Source organism: Heterodontus francisci, chromosome 9 (assembly GCF_036365525.1).
Source record: "Heterodontus francisci isolate sHetFra1 chromosome 9, sHetFra1.hap1, whole genome shotgun sequence".
Taxonomy (NCBI): domain Eukaryota; kingdom Metazoa; phylum Chordata; class Chondrichthyes; order Heterodontiformes; family Heterodontidae; genus Heterodontus; species Heterodontus francisci.
Window position 1 is genome coordinate 120,644,609 of NC_090379.1, and position 20,866 is coordinate 120,665,474.

Consider the following 20,866-nt stretch of genomic DNA (forward strand, 5'->3'; position numbering starts at 1 on the left):
TAGCAGAGTGCATTGGTGTTTCTGCTCTGTGTCAGTGTCTTGTAGCAGAGGGCATTGATCTTTCTGCTCTCTGTCAGTGTCTTGTAGCAGAGGGCATTGGTGTTTCTGCTCTGTGTCAGTGTCTTGCAGCAAAGGGCATAGATGTTTCTGCACTGTGTCAGTGTCTTGTAGCAAAGGGCATTGGTCATTGTGCTCTGTGTCAGTGTCTTGTAGCAGAGGGCATTGGTGTTTCTGCTCTGTGTCAGTGTCTTGTAGCAAAGGGCATTGGTCATTGTGCTCTGTGTCAGTGTCTTGTAGCAGAGGGCATTGGTGTTTCTGCCCTGTGTCAGTGTCTTGTAGCAGAGGGCATTGGTGTTTCTGCTCTGTGTCAGTGTCTTGTAGCAGAGGGCATTGATGTTTCTGCTCTGTGTCAGTGTCTTGTAGCAAAGGGCATTGATGTTTCTGCTCTGTGTCAGTGTCTTGTAGCAAAGGGCATTGGTCATTGTGCTCTGTGTCAGTGTCTTGTAGCAGAGTGCATTGGTGTTTCTGCTCTGTGTCAGTGTCTTGTAGCAGAGGGCATTGGTGTTTCTGCTCTGTGTCAGTGTCTTGTAGCAAAGGGCATTGATGTTTCTGCTCTGTGTCAGTGTCTTGTAGCAAAGGGCATTGGTCATTGTGCTCTGTGTCAGTGTCTTGTAGCAGAGGGCATTGGTGTTTCTGCTCTGTGTCAGTGTCTTGTAGCAAAGGGCATTGGTCATTGTGCTCTGTGTCAGTGTCTTGTATCAGAGGGCATTGGTGTTTCTGCCCTGTGTCAGTGTCTTGTAGCAGAGGGCATTGGTGTTTCTGCCCTGTGTCAGTGTCTTGTAGCAAAGGGCATTGGTGTTTCTGCTATGTGTCAGTGTCTTGTCGCAGAGGGCATTGATGTTTCTGCCCTGTGTCAGTGTCTATTAGCAGAGGGCATTGATGTTTCTGCCCTGTGTCAGTGTCTATTAGCAGAGGGCATTATTTTATACAACATTATTCATGAGACCGCTGCTGATCAATCTATTTTTCTGAAAGGGTGCTCTTTAAACAGCTATGAACATCATCATTCTGACAATGACAAACCCTAAAGTTTAAAAGGAGGGGAGAGAGGCTTAGACATTTCCTTCATGATTTCATCATTTAATTTTCTTGACATGTCCTTGATAGGTTAAGGATAAGCGATGACAAAGAATGTTATCATCAATGTAAGTTTATACTGATACTATTAAAAATGTTTTAAAATAATAGGCTGGTCCAGTCTTAATTCTTCTCTCTTTTCCCTGTTTTCCTGTGTTACTGTCTTCATCTAGCTGGAAAAAAAACCAGACGAGAGGGCAGGGTGGCTTTCTTGTACCCAATCCCTTCTGCTACTGTTGCTCCCAGCCAATAGCTGGATTGTCTGTGCCTATCACTGTGAATTGCCACCTTGACCAGGCCCAGGAGCAGACCGACGAGGAGATCCTCCTCCCGGCCCACGCCCCTCTGCACCAGGTGCCCAAAGATCAGGAGCGTGGGACTGAAGTGCAGCCAGAACTTGAGGAGCAGCCCCTTTAAATACTCAAAGAGAGGCTGCAACCTCGCACACTCCGTATATACGTGAAACACGGATGTGTCCAGGCCGCAGAAAGTACAGGTGGCCTGGGAGTTCGTGAACCTACTTAAAAGTCTATTGCACGGGACTGCCCTGTGCAACACCCTCCACCCCAGGACCCGATGTAAAGGGGGAAGACTCCAACGTAGAGAGACCTCCATCGGGGTTTCCCCTCGCCGCCAGACGGTAACGCGGACCGCCAGGGCGTATCCGGCCGGCTGATGAGGGCGAGGAAGTGGAGAGTGTGCAGGAGCAGCCTGTACAGGAAACCCCTCTACTTCGATTGGAATGGCTCGCAGGGCATTTCCGAGAGGCGGCTCGGGTTGTGCGGGACTGGCTCCCGAGGAGGATTTCGGGGCCTGGGTCCGATGAGCAGTTCCGGCCCAGCGGGGGTCAGCTCGGCCGGGCACCATTACCCTTTGTTACTTGTTTCCAACATTGGCATCTATCTGGCAATGTGGAAAATTGCCCAATTATGTCCTGTGGACAAAAGCAGAACAAATCTAACCTGGCCAAATGTGCCCAATCAGTCTCGTCTCGATAATCAGCAAAGTGATGGAAGGTGTCGTCAACAGTGCTATCAAGTAGCACTTGCTCAGCAATAACCTGCTCACTGACGCTCAGTTTGGGTTCTGCCAGGGCCACTCAGCTCCTGACCTCATTACAGAGTTGGTCCAAACATGGACAAAAGAGCTGAACTTGAGAGGTGAGGTGAGAGTGGCTGCGCTTGACATCAAGGCAGCATTTGATCGAGTATGGCATCAAGGAGCCCTCGCAAAACTGGAGCCAATGAGAATCGGGGGAAAACTCTCCACTGGTTGGAGTCATACATAGCACAAAGGAAGGTGGTTGTGGTTATTGGAGGTCAATTATCTCAGTCCCAGGACATCACTGCAGATGTTCCTCAGGATGGTGTCCTAGGCCCAACCATCTTCAGCTGCTTCATCAATGACCTTCCCTCCATCATAAGGTCAGAAATGGGGATATTTGCTGTGTGGGATGTGCCATGTTGAACAGGCCCCGCCTCCACTGTTCCATCACAATGGGGAACAGGCCATGCCCACACTCCCCTGTGATCATCAGGAATTGGCTCGCTCCCTCTACCTGTGAACATAGAGAACAGATACCAACCCCGTTCTGTCACCATGGGTAACAGGCCACGTCACCACTCCCCCATCCAATTGAGAAGAGGCCCCACTCACTCTCACCCATCACCCTAGAGAACAGGCCCCGCACACCCCCCCTCCCGCCCACTAAAATAAGGACAAAATACTGCGGATGCTGGAACTCTGAAATGAGAACAGTAAGTGTTGGAAATACTCAGCAGGTCTGGCAGCATCTGTGCAGACAGAAACAGAGTTAACGTTTCAGGTCTGTGACCTTTCAAAGAACAAAAAACAAAGAACAGGACAGCACAGGAACAGGCCATTCGGCCCTCCAATCCTGCACCAATCTTGATGCCTGAATAATTTAAAACCTTCTGCACTTCTGGGGCCCATATCCCTCTATTCCAATCCTATTCATGTATTTGTCAAGATGCCTCTTAAACGTCGCTTTTGTACCTGATTCCACCACCTCCCCTGGCAGCAAGTTCCAGGCACTCACCACCCTCTGTGTAAAAAACCTGCCTCGCACATCCCCTCTAAACGTTGCCCCTCGCACCTTAAACCTATGTTCCCTAGTAACTGACTCTTCCACCCTGGGAAAAAGCTTCTGACTATCTACTCTGTCCATGCCGCTCATAACTTTGTAAACCTCTATCATGTCACCCCTCCACCTTCGTCATTCCAGTGAAAACAATCCGAGTTTATCCAACCTCTCCTCAGAGCCAATACCCTCCAGACCAGGCAACATCCTGGTAAACCTCTTCTGTACCCTCTCCAAAGCCTCCACATCCTTCTAGTAGTGTGGCGACCAGAATTGCACGCAATATTCCAAGTGTGGCCTAACTAAAGTTCTGTACAGTTGCAGTATGACTTGCCAATTTTTATACCTCTATGCCCCGACCGATGAAGGCAAGCATGTCGTATGCCTTCTTGACTACCTTATCCACCTGCGTTGCCACTTTCAGTGATCTGTGGACCTGTACGCCCAGATCTCTCTGCCTGTCAATACTCTGTCATTTACTGTATACTTCCCACCTGCATTAGACCTTCCAAAATGCATTACCTCACATTTGTCCAGATTAAACTCCATCTGCCATTTCTCCGCCCAAGTCTCCAACCGATCTATATCCTGCTGTGTCCTCTGACAATCCTCATCACTATCCGCAACTCCACCAACCTTTGTGTCGTCCGCAAACTTACTAATCAGACCAGCTACATCAGAAGTTCTTTCATCAGAACTGGCACAATTTAGAAATTTGAGCAAGTGAGGGAGGGAAGGGGGAAGTAGAAGAAGAAGGAAGGACTGTGATAGATTGGAGGGGGGAGAGGTTGAATGACAGATGTCATGAAACAGAATACAATAGAGAGCCAAATAGTTGTAGCAAAAAACAAAGCATGAGTCCAGAGTGCTAATGGAAGAAAAATGAACAAGTCTGTACAAAAGCAAAAACATGAAAAAAATTATGACTGGCACATGGTTATAAATAAATATAACTAAAAAAGAATATCTATATAAAATTATTGAACTCAATATTGAGTCCAGAAGGCTGTCGTGTGCCTAATCAGAAAATGAGGTGCTGTTCCTCGAGCTTGTGTTGATGTTCGCTGGAACACTGTAGCAGGCCAAGGACAGAAATGTGGGCATGGGAACAAGGTGGAGAATTAAAATGGCAAGCAACCGGAAGCTCGGGATCATGCTTGCGGACCAAGTGGAGGTGTTCTGCAAAGCGGTCACCCAATCTGTGTTTGATCTCTCCATTGTAGAGGAGACCGCACTTTGAGCAGCAAATATAGTATACTAAATTGAAAGAAGTACAAGTAAGTCACTGCTTTACCTGGAAGAGGTGTTTGGGGCCTTGGATGGTGAGGGGAGAGGAGATAAAAGGACAGGTACACACCTCCTGCGATTGCATGGGAAGGTGCCACGGGAAAGGGAAGAGGTGTTGGGGGTGATGGAGGAGTGGACCAGGGAGTCGCAGAAGGTACAATCCCTTTGGAATGCTGACAGGGGAGGGGAGGGGAAGATGTGTTTTGTGGTGACATCATGTTGGAGGTGGTGGAAATGACGGAGGATGATCCTTTGGATGTGGAAGCTGGTGGGGTGGAAAGTGAGGACAAGGGGATCCCTGTCGCAGTTCTGGGAGGGAGGGGAAGAGGTGGAGGCAGAAGTGCGGGAAATGGGCCAGACACGGTCGAGGGGCCTGTCAACCACAGTGCAGGGGAATCCTCGGTGGAGGAAAAAGGAAGACATATCAGAGGCGCTCTTGTGGAAGGTTGCATCATTGGAACAGATACGTCAGAGACGGAAAAACTAGGAGAATGGAATGGAATCCTGACAGGAGGCTGGGTGTGAGGAAGTGTAGTCAAGGTAGCCGTGGGAGTCAGTGGGCTTATAATAAATACTAGCGGACAGCCTATCCACAGAGATGGAGACAGAGAAGTCGAGGAAAGGAAGGGAAGTGTCAGAGATGGACAATGTGAAGGTGTGTGAAGGGTGGAAATGGGAAGCAAAGCCTACACTACCCTGTTACCTTACCGACAGACCATGCTTCATCTCCCCCATCTGCATGGGAACAGGCTTCGTCCACACTCCCACATCACCATGAAAACAGGCCCCGTCCCCTCTCCACCATCTCCAAGGGAACAGACGCCGACCCCGACCCCGCTCTGTCACCAAGGGAATAGGCCCTGCCCCCATGTGTCACCATAATAACAGGCCCTGCCTCCGCTCTACCACAGCGACAGGCCTCTACCGGCTCTGTCACTAAGGGGACCAGTTCCTGCCCACTGCCCTGTCACCTTAGTGACAGGCCTACTCCCGCACTGTCCCCATAGCAACAGCCCCTGCCCACTCTGTTACCATAGCGACAGGCCCCGCCCCACTCTGTCACCATTGTGACAGGCCCCGTCCCCCGGCTGGTGGAAATAGTGATTCACTTCCTCTCATCATTAAAGGATTTTAACAACTGGAGTAAAGGGCACATTCTTCAACTGCTCTCTGAACTGAGTCTGGGTCACAGAATAAATCGCAGTGTTTGTGCAGCAACTCAGGAGCTGCAGCATGAAGCCTAATTCCCGCAGATAAAGAGGTAGCTGCACAGATCGATACAGCAAATGCCACATCCGCTGTCATATCAAATTCACCATGCACTGCCCATAGCAGAATGAAATTGGCTGAGATAACCAACAGTAAAATGACGGATTTCCTTCGGCTCTCCATCACTGGGTCTCTGCGACTCTCCCCACTGCTGTGAGCCCGGAGTCTCCTGCGCTCTCTGCTGCTCACTAAAATGTGTCTGACAGTGAGAGCATTGAGCACCAGAATCACCAGAAATGGGACTCCTGGGTTAGAATGTGATGGAGGAACTCGATTATTCCCCAGACCCGAGATTCCAGAACATCCTCTGTTACATCACAAAACCAGGGGGTGTTCACCAGCTGATACAGACCTGTTAACATAAAATACCAGAAAATGTTCTTTAAACAGCTCAGCACAGTCACTGTTCCAACAACCACAGCCGACATTTTCTCACTGCAATATTTACTTTTCAGCTTCTGGCAACAAATGGCCACAAATTGATCAAAGGTGAAAGTGACAGTGAACCAAACAGAACAGTCTGCATAAAGCAGGACGGCGTGGATATCATACACACGGATGGACTGCAGGAACCAAAACTGTTCCCAATAAATGATGGGAATCTACCTCAATATCAGGTCCAGGATAATGACCAGTAGATCCACCGCTGACATGGCCACCAGGTAGCGAGTGACACATTTGGAAAGACCTCACTTTCCCTGGGATAGAATCCCAATCGTCAGCAAGCTAACTGTGAGGAAGGGAAATAAACAGGAAAATTATACATCAGGCTGGGAGCAAAATTATCAGTTTGATTGAGGACTTATTGAGATTTACAAATGTGTTCCTGTATCCAGTGATGTATTGAAATGATTGAACCTGAAAGAACAAATGGGAGGGTCTGTGATACGGTGGAAGGCAGGAGAGATTAAATGACAAAAGGATGAGACTGAAATTGTTAAACTCAATGTTGATAATAATTCTCCCCCTCCCTCCTTTCTCTGTCTGGTTTAAAAACTGTTCCATCTCTAATCTCTCCCAGTTCTGATGAAGGGTCACCACCCTGAAACATTAACTCTGCTTCTCTCTCCACAGATGCTGCCAGACCTGCTGAGTATTTCCAGCATCTTCTGTTTTTATTTCAGATTTGCAGCATCTGCAGCACTTTTCTCTTGTATAGAAAGTTAAATGTTGGACTGACTGAGAGATTCCCTCACCTGTGACAGGCAGCACGGAATTCAAATATTTCAAAGCAATAATTGTAAATGAGTCCACTGAAAAATCCAGAAAACATTCTCAATCGTCGCTAAGTTAACTGTAAATAAGGGAAATTATCAGGAAATGATACATCAAGTTGGGAGTAAAAACAACAGTTTGAAGAAGTTTGTGGTGCCATTTGTACATTTGTTACCGTATTCAGTATGTATCAGATTATTGTACCAGTGACAGTGATTTCTGCTGGAGACAGGGAGCTGAATTTTGTGGAGCCAGCGGGTTCCTGACGGCAGGACTAAAATATGAGGGGAACCCCGTCTTGGCAATTCGGAGCCCACACCCGGTGTAATTCAGTGGTGCTCGGGTAATTAACTGCCCGGCAGCAGGCCCACGTCTCTTTAAGGATGGGGATCCCACCTGCCAAAGCTGCTGAACAATCAGAGGGCCAGCAGTTCAGTAGTATCGGCAATGACACCAGGAGCAGTGGAACTGCCAGTACTACACCAGGCCGGAGTGCAGGACCATTGCTGGAGCTCCTGGACACCAGGACCAGTCAGCTAGTCGGGGCCACTGCCAGTAATACACGAGGCCCGGGAGCAGGACCATCACTGGAGTCCCGGACCCAGGTAAGTATAGTAAGGGTTCCGAAGAAGGGTCACTGACCCGAAACGTTAACTCTGCTTCTCTTTCCACAGATGCTGCCAGACCTGCTGAGTGATTCCAGCATTTCTTGTTTTTGTTTCAGATTTCCAGCATCCGCAGTATTTTGCTTTTATATAAGTATAGTAAGGACATCGGAGCCAGTCAGGGAGTGACGCCACTGCCAGTAATACACCAGGCCTGAGACCAGGCCCATTCCTGGAGACCCCAACACCAAGTATATGGCAGTGTTGCCAGCTCCATTTAGAGAATGGGGGCCAGTGGCAGTATTACAGGCAACCTGGAACCAGGACCATCACTGGAGCCCCGGACCCCAGGTAAGTATGGTATGGTTGTTGGCTCCAGCCCCTGGAAGGTGGGTGAGGGTGCTCATTGAGTGTGGGGGTATTTAACAGAGAAGCAGTCTTTGCTGCCAGGGGTCCATCCATGGGCCACAGATTACCTACGGAGGAGGCCTCCCCCAATCCCGCAAGGAGGCTGTCTTGTTTTCCTGGGCAGCCTGCACAAGTGGCCGGGTTCCCACCAACCACTCGTGTAATTCCACTTAAAGACCTCAGTTGATCTGTGGGTGGGAAGGTCATCTCAGTCAGCATTCTATGGGCCCCTCCACCTCCTATCCTGTCTCCCAGGCCCATTAAATTCTAGACAGGGTTTAAATTAAATAATCATGACTGGGTTGGGAAATATAATTTAAAAAACAAGGATTTCAGCTGGAATCAAGAGTGGATTGAGAAGTTAATAAAATAAAAGGATTAAATTAAACATGAATAATAACAGGTTTATTAAAAATCAGCCCCCCAGCAAATATCGGCGAGGACAGTAACAGATTTCCGGAGATCTTTCATGAACACTGTGGTGAATGGCTGTTTTTCAGACTGGAGGGAGGTATACAGTGCTGTTCCCCAGGGTTCAGTACTGGGACCACTGCTGTTTTTCAGACCGGAGGGAGGTATACAGTGCTGTTCCCCAGGGTTCAGTACTGGGACCACTGCTGTTTTTCAGACCGGAGGGAGGTATACAGTGCTGTTCCCCAGGGTTCAGTACTGGGACCACTGCTGTTTTTCAGACCGGAGGGAGGTATACAGTGCTGTTCCCCAGGGTTCAGTACTGGGATCACTGCTGTTTTTCAGACTGGAGGGAGGTATACAGTGCTGTTCCCCAGGGTTCAGTACTAGGACCACTGCTGCTTTTCAGACTGGAGGGTGGTATACAGTGCTGTTCCCCAGGGTTCAGTACTGGGACCACTGCTGTTTTTCAGACCGGAGGGAGGTATACAGTGCTGTTCCCCAGGGTTCAGTACTGGGACCACTGCTGTTTTTCAGACCGGAGGGAGGTATACAGTGCTGTTCCCCAGGGTTCAGTACTGGGATCACTGCTGTTTTTCAGACTGGAGGGAGGTATACAGTGCTGTTCCCCAGGGTTCAGTACTAGGACCACTGCTGCTTTTCAGACTGGAGGGTGGTATACAGTGCTGTTCCCCAGGGTTCAGTACTGGGATCACTGCTGTTTTTCAGACCGGAGGGAGATATACAGTGCTGTTCCCCAGGGTTCAGTACTGGGATCACTGCTGTTTTTCAGACTGGAGGGAGGTATACAGTGCTGTTCCCCAGGGTTCAGTACTGGGACCACTGCTGTTTTTCAGACCGGAGGGAGGTATACAGTGCTGTTCCCCAGGGTTCAGTACTGGGATCACTGCTGTTTTTCAGACTGGAGGGAGGTATACAGTGCTGTTCCCCAGGGTTCAGTACTAGGACCACTGCTGCTTTTCAGACTGGAGGGTGGTATACAGTGCTGTTCCCCAGGGTTCAGTACTGGGATCACTGCTGTTTTTCAGACCGGAGGGAGGTATACAGTGCTGTTCCCCAGGGTTCAGTACTGGGATCACTGCTGTTTTTCAGACTGGAGGGAGGGATACAGTGCTGTTCCCCAGGGTTCAGTACTATGACCACTGCTGTTTTTCAGACTGGAGGGAGGTATACAGTGCTGTTCCCCAGGGTTCAGTACTGGGACCACTGCTGTTTTTCAGACCGGAGGGAGGTATACAGTGCTGTTCCCCAGGGTTCAGTACTGGGATCACTGCTGTTTTTCAGACTGGAGGGAGGTATACAGTGCTGTTCCCCAGGGTTCAGTACTAGGACCACTGCTGCTTTTCAGACTGGAGGGTGGTATACAGTGCTGTTCCCCAGGGTTCAGTACTGGGATCACTGCTGTTTTTCAGACCGGAGGGAGGTATACAGTGCTGTTCCCCAGGGTTCAGTACTGGGATCACTGCTGTTTTTCAGACCGGAGGGAGGTATACAGTGCTGTTCCCCAGGGTTCAGTACTGGGATCACTGCTGTTTTTCAGACTGGAGGGAGGTATACAGTGCTGTTCCCCAGGGTTCAGTACTGGGACCACTGCTGTTTTTCAGACTGGAGGGTATACAGTGCTGTTCCCCAGGGTTCAGTACTATGACCACTGCTGTTTTTCAGACTGGAGGGTATACAGTGCTGTTCCCCAGGGTTCAGTACTAGGACCACTGCTGTTTCTGATATACATTAATGACTTAGACTTCGGGTACAGGCCACAATGTCAACATTTCCAGAAGTCATGAAGCGTGGAAGTTTAGTGAAGAGTGAGGAAGATAGTAATTGATTTCAAGAGAGCATAGTAGAGTGGTGGAATGGGCATAAATAACAACAACTTGTATTTATATAGCGCCTTTAATGTATTAAAACATCCCAAGATTCTTCACAGGTGCATTATATAACAAAATAAGACACCGAGTAACGTAAGGAGATTGTACACAAGATGGCCAAAGAGGTATGCTTTATGGAGAATCTTAAAGGTGGAAAGGATATTACAGAGCTTAGGGTCCAGGCAACTGAAGATATGACCACCAATAGTGAAGAGATTATAAAATCAGGGATGCACAAGTGGCCAGTAATAGATGAACAGATATCTTAGTGTGTTGTGGGGCAGGAGGAGATTACAGAGATGAGGGGCTGGATATGTGTAGGAGGCGGGGCTCCTAGCGCTGAGCCAGAAAGGTGAGGGTAACATCACCTCGGCCTTTTTGTGCCACCACCCTGCTCTGGAGTGATCCTGCGTTGTTTTTTTGTTTAAGTGTCCTGTCCCGGGATCCAAGACTCTTTCAAGATGGAGATCCCACCTCCAAGAGCTGCTGGCTAATCACAGGGCTAGCATGTCCAGCAGTATCGGGACTATCAAAGGGAGTGGAGGCAACTGTCGATACTGCAGAAGTCTCGGACCCAGGCCCAGCCCTGGAACCTGGATCCAAGGTGAGTAAGGCAGGGTCACCCGGGCCAGTCTGGAAGGCCCCGGTGAGGGGGATTGGAAGGGTGGTCATAAAGCCCAGGGGAAGGGGTGTCCTGGGAGATTAGTTGTCTCCCAGCCAGGGCCCTCCTTGGGCCATAGATTGCCAATGGAGGAGGGAGACCCCCAAGCCTGCAGAGAGGGTGCCCCATTTTACAAGGCACCACCCCCATGTGGCAGAGGTACCTCCACCACTGGTTGGATCTCAGAGGCTGCGGAAAGGAGCCCATCAGTGGCAACTTAAGGGCCTCAATTGGCCTCTAGGTGGGAAGGTCATCGTCAGCCTATCCCGCCCCCGGCATGATCATTTGGTGACAGGGCGGCAATGGGCTCTCCGCCCCAACCACCTGTCGCCATTCTATGTGGGCCCCCCCCCCCAACCTCTGACCTCGACTCACGGGGGCCCATAAAATCCAGCACAGGGAGTTGTGAGGCCATGGAGGAATTTGAAAACAAGGATAAGAATTTTAAAATCAAGATGTTTCTTAATCGACAGCCAGTATAGGTCAGCGAGAAGAGCAGTGATAGGTGAACGGGAGTTGCTGTGAGTTAACACATCAGCAGCAGGGTTTTGAATGACCTGAAGTTCACAGACAGAAGAATGTAGGAGATCAGCAGGAGGGCATTGAAATAGTCAAGTCTGAAGGTAATGAAGGCATGAATGAGGGTTTTGAGCAGAGGAGCTGAGAAAAGGGTGAAGTTGAGCGATGTTACGGAGACCTTTTTTGGCCAGTATTCAGGAGAACCTTTTTGGCTAGTATGTAGCAAGTCCAACAAGAGAGGGTGCAGTTTTGGACTTAGTTTTGAGAAATGAAGCTGGGCAAGTGGAATGAGTGGCAGTGGGAGAGCATTTTGGTGGTAGTGATCATAATTCAGTCAGTTTTAATATAATTATGGAAAAGGATAAGGGCAGAACAGGAGTTAGAGTTCTCAATTGGGGCAAGGCCAATTTTACTAAGCTGAGGAGTGATTTAGCGAAAGTGGACTGGAAACAGCTACTTGAAGGTAAATCAGTGTCAGAGCAGTGGGAGGCATTCAAAGGGGAGATTCATGGGGTTCAGAGTAAACATGTTCCCACAACAAAAGGGTGGGACAGCCAAACCGAGAGCTCCCCGAATGCCAAGGAGTTTACTGGGTAAGATAAGACAGAAAAGGAAAGCTATTGTCGACACCGAGAAGTCAATACTACTGAAAGCCGAGAGGAGGATAAAAAGTGAAGGGGCGAAATCAAAAAGTAAATTAGGAAAGCAAAGAGAGGGAATGAAAGAACATTGGCAAGCAAAATCAAGGTGAACCCGAAGATGTTTTATCAATGCATTAAGAGTAAGAGGATAACTAAGGAGAGAGTAGGGCCCATAAAAAACAAAAAAGTAACCTATGTGTAGGGGTGGAAGATGTTGGTATGGTTCTTAATGAATACTTTGCGTCTGTCTTCAAAAAAGATGGGGATGATGCAGATATTGTCATTAAGGAAGAGGGGTGTCAAGTATTGGATATGCTAAACATAGGGAGAGAGGAAGTACTAATGGTATTAGTATCCTTGAAAGTGGATAAATCACCAAGGCCGGATGAAATGTACCCCAGTTTGTTAAAAGACGCCAGGGAGGAAATAGCAGAGGGTCTATCCATCATTTTTCAGTCCTCACTGGATACAATGTGGTGCCGGAGGATTGGAGAATTGCTAACATTGTACTTTTGTTTAAAAAGAGAGTGAGGGATAGACCGAATAATTACAGGCCAGTCAATCTAACCTCAGTAGTGGGCAAATTGTTGGAATCAATTTTAGAGACAGGTTAAACTGTCACTTGGAAGGGCATGAATTAATTAAGGATAGTCAGCATGGATTTGTTAAGGGAAGATCTTGTCTAACTAATTTGATTGAATTTTTTGAAGTAACAAGTAAGATATATGAGGGTAGTGCAGTTGATGTGATCTACATGGATTTTAGCAAGGCTTTTGACAAGGTCCCACATGGCAGACTGGTTAAAAAAATGAAAGGCTATAGGATCCAGGGAAATGTAACAAGCTGGATACAAAATTGGCTCAGTGGCAGGAAACAAAGGGTAATTGTTGATGGGTGTTTTTGCGACTGGAGGGCTGTTTCCAGTGGCATTCTGTGGGGCTCAGAACTGGGTCCCCTGCTTTGTGTGGTGTATATTAACGATTTGGACGCATGATCAAGAAGTTTGCAAATTACAAAGATTGGCCATGTGGTTGATAGCAACGAGGATAGCTGTCGACTGCAGGAAGATAACAATGGTAGGTAAAAAAGTGGAAAATGAACTCGGAGAAGTGTGAGGTGATGTATTTGGGGAGGTCAAACAAGGCAAAGGAATATACAATTAATGGGAAAATACTGACAGATGTGGAGGAAGTGAGGGACCTTGGAGTGAATGTCCACAGATCCCTGAAGGTAGCAGGACAGGTCGATAAGGTGGTTAAGAAGTCATATGGAATCCTTTCCTTTATTAGCCGAGGTACAGAATATAAGAGCAGGGAGGTTATGCTGGAACTGTATAAATCATTGGTTAGGCCACAACTTGAGTACTGTGTGCAGTTCTGGTCACCTCAAATCACCTCTAATTGCACTAGAGAGGGTACGGAGCAGATTTACAAGGATGTTGTCAGGACTGGAAAAATGCAGCTATGAGGAAAGATTGGATAGGCTGGGGTTGTTTTCTGTGCTGTAAACATTCTATAATTTTTCTATGATTTTCTAGGTGGAAATAGTGAAGGCCGTAAATGTGGTGGGGGTCAAATATGACACCAAGGTTGTGAACGGTTTAGTCTCACACAGTTGTCAGGGAGAGGGATGGAGTTGGTAGCTAGGGAATGGAGTCTGGAACATTACCTGAAAACAATGGCTCAATCTTCTCAAATTTTAATTGGCAAAGCAGATGTGTTAGGTAATACATTTTCGAAGGATGTATGTGGAGAAACAACACAAGCTACAACTGTAAAGGGAGTGCAAGAACAGAGAGACCTGGGAAATTTATGTGTAAATCGTTGAAGGTCACAGGACAGGTTAACAAAGCAGTTAATAACGCATATGACATTCTGGGCTTTATAAATAGAGGCATTGAAAACAAAAGCTAGGTTATGCTAAATCTATATAAAACACTACAGCACATCCCAGTACATCACACATGGAATGGCAGAATTTTAATCATATAGTACCAGCGATCTAGGACTTCAGTTACATGGACAGATTGGAAAAGCTGGGATTGTTTTCTTTAGAGCAGTGAAGGGTAAAGGGAGATTTAATATAGAAGTTCAAAATCATGAAGAGTTTTGATAGAGTAATTAAAATGTGAAACTGTTTCTAATGTCAAAGTTCAGTATTAAGAAGACACAGATTGAAGGTAATTGACAAAGACCCAGAAGCCAAATGAGGAGAATTTTCTTACACAGCAAGTTGTTGGACTCTGGAATTCACTGCCTGAAAACATGGTGGAAACAGATTCAATAATATCTTTCAAAAGGGAGTTTGACAAATACTTGAATAGAAAAAAAAAACAGGAGTCTGGGGAAAGCGGAGGGGAGTGGAGCTGATTAGATAGCTCTTTCAAAGAGACAACACTGACACAATGGGTCGAATAACCTTCTTCTGTGCTGCATAAATCTCTGATTCTATGAGCAAGAGACAGAGAGTGAGGAGAGAGAAAGGATAAAAGAAACAAAAGAAAATAGAGACAATTTTGGGCGTACGAGTAGTGATGCGTGATCTGCCCGTGCCCGTTCCAGTTGAGATAGGCAACACACAAACTTCACGCTGCCTCCTCATTTCCATGAATTCTATGTGCCACCCAGGGTGACCCGCGCTGCTGTCTGTCTGCACGCTTAACAAACTGTGTGAGAGGCTGGTTCATGTTTCAGCCAGGATTCAGCTCTTAAATGCAGTCAGTCCCTCTTAAAGGGACGCTGCACTGAATCACAGGAGGCTGCTGCTACTGACTGTGAATGCAGAAATTGGAGACAAGATAAATGGAAAACTAGGACAGAGAGAGGGCTCTGCGGTTCACGGATGTGGCCCTGTCATGGACATTGACGGGAGGAGCAAGACCATGTTTCCATGGGAAGGGGGTGAAGACCCTCAAGGAACGCCCTCCGAAGGAAATGGGAGCAGGTGGCCAGGGAGGACAATGCAAGAAGTCTGGCCCCGAGGACCTGGCAGCAGTGCCAGAAGCAGTTTAATGAGCTCACACGGGTGGTCAATGTCAGTGAATTCAACTTAACATGGCATCTCCTACCCCCAACACCACCAACCTCTCCCACTGCTCAATGTACCACACACCCATCACTCACCCATCAGCAGTCCCTAACACTTAGGACTCACACCTAACATTCACATACTCCACCTCACCTTCACACACCTTCCATTGATACCAGCCTCACACCCACCTCTCACTGCCTCCACATACCTCCAGCTATTCAGCCATGGCAGGCACATCACCCAAATATAGTGCAACACAATCACTGACATTCTGCCCCCTTTCTTGTCAGACAAGATGACCCAAAATCACAGGGAGCTGCAGTGAACCGACAAGGGCCAGGCATACCTTCATCCCCTGAGCCTGAGGGAGGAGGTGGTTCTCCACATCATGGGACTGGCTGTGACAGTGCCCGTAGCATCCGGCATCACCAAGAGTATTCAGGATGATGCTATGTTCCTGCCTTATGTCCCTTCTTAACTCCCACCTCCCCCTCATATTGCTGTCTGGGATGATGTACAAGCTGCAAATGGTGCCACCATGGACCTCCTTCTTTCCATCCCACCCCCAATCCCTCACTCCAACCCTCCCCTTCTGATTTTATACTTTCAAATGATAACCTAAAACTGCCAGATTCCCAGTCACAGCAGCTCCAGGAGACAGAGAGAGAGAGAGCAGCAGCACAGCACTAATGATGAAGCCCCATCACTTGGTCTGATTACTTGCATTGATGTTCACTGGAACACTGCATCAATCCCAAGACAGAGATGTGAGCATGAGAGCAGGGGGGAGAGTTGAAATGGCAAGCAACCGGAAGCTCGGGGTCCTGCTTGTGGACTGAGTGGAGGTTTTCCACAAAGCGGTCACCCAGTCTGCGTTTGGTCTCCCCAATGTAGAGGAGACCACATTGTGAGCAGAGAATTCAGTATACTACATTGAAAGAAGTACAAGTAAATCGCAGCTTCACCTGAAAGGAGTGTTTGGGGCCTGGGATAGTGAGGAGAGAGGAGGTAAATGGGCAGGTATTACACCTCCTGCGATTGCAGGGGAAGGTGCCATGGGAAGGGGACGAGGTGGTGGGGGTAATGGAGGAGTGGACCAGGGTGTCACGGAGCGAATGATCCCTTCGGAATGCTGACAGGGGAAGATGCGTTTGGTAGTGGCATCACGCTGGAGGTGGCGGAAATGGCGGAGGATGGTCCTTTGGATGTGGAGGCTGGTGGGGTGGAAAGTGAGGACATGGGGAACCCTGTCGCGGTTCTGGGAGGGATGGGAAGGGGTGAGGGTAGAGGTGCGGGAAATGGGCTGGACACGGTTGAGGGCCCTGTCAACCACAGTGGGGGGGGGGGGGGGGGAATTCTCAGTTGAGGAAAATGGAAGACATATCAGAAGCACTGTCATGGAAGGTAGCATCATCACAGCAAATGCGTCAGAGACGGAGAAACTGGGAGAATGGAATGGAGTCCTTACAGGAGGTAGGGTGTGAAGAAGTATAGTCGAGGTAGCTGTGGGAGTCGGTGGGCTTATAATGGATATTAGTAGACAGCCTATCCCCAGGGATGGAGATAGAGAAGTCGACGAAGTGAAGGGAGATGGACCATGTAAAGGTGAGAGAAGGGTGGAAATTAGAAGCAAAGTTGATAAATTTTCCAGTTCGGGGCGGGAACAGGAAGCGGCACCGATACAGTCATCAATGTACTGGAAAAAAAGTTGGGGGAAGGGGCCTGAGTAGGACTGGAACAAAGAATGTTCGACATATCCCACAAAAAGACAGGCATAACTCAGACCCATGCGGGTACCTATAGCAACACCTTTTACTTGAAGGAAGTGAGTGGAGTTGAAGGAGAAGTTGTTCAATGTGAGAACAAGTTCAGCCAGGCGGAGGAGGGTGGTGGTGGATGGGGACTGGTTGGGCCTCTGTTCAAGGAGGAAGCAGAGAGCCCTCAAACTGTCCTGGTGGGGGATGGAGGTGTAGAGAGTTTGGACGTCCATAGTGAAGAGGAGAAGGTTGGGGCCAGGAAACTGAAAATTGTCAAAATGACATAGGGTGTCAGAAGAGTCATGGATGTAGTGGGAAGAGACTGGACCAGCGGAGAAAAGATAGAGTCAAGATAGGAAGAAATAAGTTCAGTGGGGCAGGAACAGGCTGACACAATGGGTCTGCCAGGACTGCCCCGTTTGTGGATTTTGGGAAGGAGGTAGAAGTGGGCTGTCCGGGGTTGTGGGACTATGAGGTTGGAAGCTGTCGAGGGAAGATCTCCAGAAGAGAGGAGGTCAGTGACAGTCCTGTGGACAGTGGCTTGATGTTCGGCGGTGGGGTCATGGTCCAGAGGGAGGTCTGGATGTTGCCAGCAGATGTGGGAACTGCTGGAGGACCATCAGTCGCTCGCTGCATTGAGCCGGGGCGTACACATTGATCAACTGGAGCAGAGCATTGTTGTACATTACATCTGCTACGAGTATGCAGCCGCCTACCAACACCTTAACTTCAGAGATGATGACGTTGCCTCCCCGCAGCAGAATATCCAGGCCGGAGGAACAGGAATCATCACCCCTGACCAGATCGATGGCCCGTGGGACCACCATCGCGACCATTGCCTGTAGGTGCTGAGGTGTGGTATTCCACACTCCTGCAGAAACAGCAGGTCGGCTTTGACCTTGGTGAGGTAGTGCAAGGGTGAAACACATCGCATAGTGGATTTAATGCTATACACATTAATCGAAGCAATCTTTATACCCATTTTAAAGTTAGGTGTTGCTTCCCACACCAGCTGTCCTTGCTAGTCCCAGTCCTTGGGTGTGTTCCTGCATACCCATAGTGTACGCAAGCTGTTTCACATTCGTTGGGCTCAGAAATCCCTCCTGGTTTCTCATGCAGGGTTTGTTCCTCTGGGGTGACATTAGGGGGGTCTTGTAGGCAGCAAGGGCTGTCCTCTGCTGTTGGTGTCTTCTGTTCCTCCTCGAAGACATCAGTGCCCCTGGCTTCCCGGAGCTGGAGTGTGCCAGACACTTCTTTGCTCTCTGTGTCCCAGAGCTGGGGTGCACTAGGCATGTCGCTGGATTTGGCGCTTTGGGTTTGGGGCACGCTGGGCCCATCACAGCTTCCAGTGCCCCGGGGGCTGGGGGCCTTTATCTTCCAGCTCCTTTGAGTTCTGCCGTTTTTTTTGCAGGTGCCATCGTTCCGGCCCTTCCTCGTCCAATGCGGAGGAGCTGCCATAGTCTGTCTCAGATGGTAGCCTCCTCTTGCCACTGGATTGGGTGGTGACCTGTTCCTTTTTTGGAGGTTCTTTGTGGTTTTCCTTTTTACCACTTGCCACTGACCAGTTTGTCCATCTGCTGCCTCCTGCTCCATTGATTTTGTTTGTAGAGGAGGGGTTTCCAAGCATGGGGTAGGTGCTGGGTCGCTGGTTGCAGCCGTCACCCCTTTATTCTCCTTCTCAGGTTGACTTTCCTCGCTGTGGAGAAGGTTGCTTGTCTCCTTCCCGGCACCAGACGCATTCACCATTCCTTCTCCCGGCCTTTTCTTGGACCTTGCCGCCTGAGCATAACTGAGGCAGCGTTTGGGGCAGGTTTTGTAGAGGTGGCCTGCCTCACCGCACAGGTTGCAGCACTTACTCTGCTTACAGTCCTTGGTCTGATGGCCTTCCTTCTTGCAGACGACTGTGCTGCAATTAGCTGCCACGTGACCAGATTTGCCACAGGTGCGACAAATTCTGGGCTGCCCAGCGTAGACCAAGAAGCCTCGACTTCCCCCGATAGCGAAGCTGGAGGGAGGATGGATGATGGCTCTGTTGGCATCTACCTTCAAGGTTGCCTTGACTTGCCGGTCCAAATCTCAAAGGCGCCGTTTGCTGACAACGCAACCACTAGGTGGCGCCGTACTTGCACATGGACAAATGCAGCCTCTTCAACTGGAATGTCAGTGTCTTCAACATTCAGGCAGCTGCCAAGATTAAAGATGGCGCTGCTCAATTTATCATAGGAAATGCTTATGGCTAGATAGGTCGAGCAAACTAACCTTACATTAAGTTGGATGGAAGCCCAGTAATATGCTATGTAGTTATAGGCTACTAACTGTAATCATCAGATCCATTTAATATTCCAGTAATCCTATTAAATACAAAAGGAATTTTATGATTGAATTTCCATTGCAAGATAGTGAATTGTCACCCCGATCGAAAATTGGGCAGAGTATAAAATGTGCTGCCAATTCGTTATTGTGATCCATTTATATGACCGATCAGTACTGATTTCACCTGAATGCAGCTACTAGCTCCCACCCCACTGGCTGAACTCCCCTCTCAGCAACTCGCTTTCTCCCTCACCTCTCTACCGGCCACTTCCCCCCACCCCCCACCCCCACCAACACCCGGCCCAGCTGCTCGCTCCAGACCTCACTGCTACCCCCCCGCCCCCAACTTCCCTGGCCGATGGTTCCCTACTTGCACCCCATGCTCTCCGGCCACTCGCTTCCCCGCACCCCCCCCACCTCCAGCTGCTAGAGGTGATGGGACGACGTAGGAGCGAGTGGCCGAGAGGAGGGAAGTGGCGCAGTCTAGAGCTAGCAGCTGGAGGGTGCGGGGAAGTGGGGAGCAAGTGGCTGGAGTGTGGGGTGGCACGAAGCGAAGAACAATTGGCCAGCGGAGTGGGGGGGGGGGGTGGGGGGTGGTGGAGCAGCGAGATCTGGAACGAGCAGCTGAGGGGAGGAAGCGTCGAGGCCTGGAGCGAGCAGCCTCAAAGTCTCCCATTCAGTCGCTTCCTCCAACCGTGTGAGGGGCTGGATACCCAATCATGCTTTATCGCGCATGCGTGAAGATGGACCAGGTGTGGATACACGATGACGTTGGCGCTGTGCAATGACATCATCCCACACACGCGCCACTTAGCCCTGGCAAGATGTAGCTGCGCATGTGTGCAGTTTGGCACATTCTGATGCTGTCAGCAGGCCGCTGCATTGTCAGGAATCACTTTGTAGAAAATGCAGGAAATATGCAGCAGATTAAGACAGCATCTGTGAAGAGAGGATCAGAGTTAACATTCCAGGTCTTTGTCCTTCTATTAGAATGGAAATTTGTTATACATGATGTAACAGGTTTTAAACAAGTACAGAGGCAGGGAAAGAGGGAGAGGAAAGAACAAAAGAGAATGGCAAAGGGAGGATAGTACAGAGGCAAACGCAGATGGTAATGGTACTAGTTAAAAGAAGATGGGTCCAGAAGAGGTTTAAATGGGAATAGTAGAACCATTCCCAATAGCCGCTCTCTGGAAAAACTGGGTGTGGTGATTGTGATGTGAAATTGTTGAACTCAGTGTTGAGTCTGGAAGGCTGTAAAGTGTCTAATTGAAAGCTGAGGTGCTGTTCCTCGAGCTTCACTTGAGCTTCATTAGAACAGTGTAGGAGACTGAGGACAGAGAGGTCAGCATGGGAGCAAGGTGGAGAATTAAAATGACAGCCGATCAGAAGCTCAGGGGCATACTTGCAGTCTGAACGGAAATGTTCTGCAAAGCGGTCACCTGATCTGATTCTATCTCCCCATTGTAGAGGAGACTGCATCATGAGCAGTGAATACAGTATACTAACTTAAAAGTAAATCGCTGTTTCATCTTGAGGGGTGTTTGGGGTCTTGGACAGTGAGAAGGGAGAAGGTAAATGGCAGGTGTTACATCTTCTGCGCTTGCATGGGAGAGAATC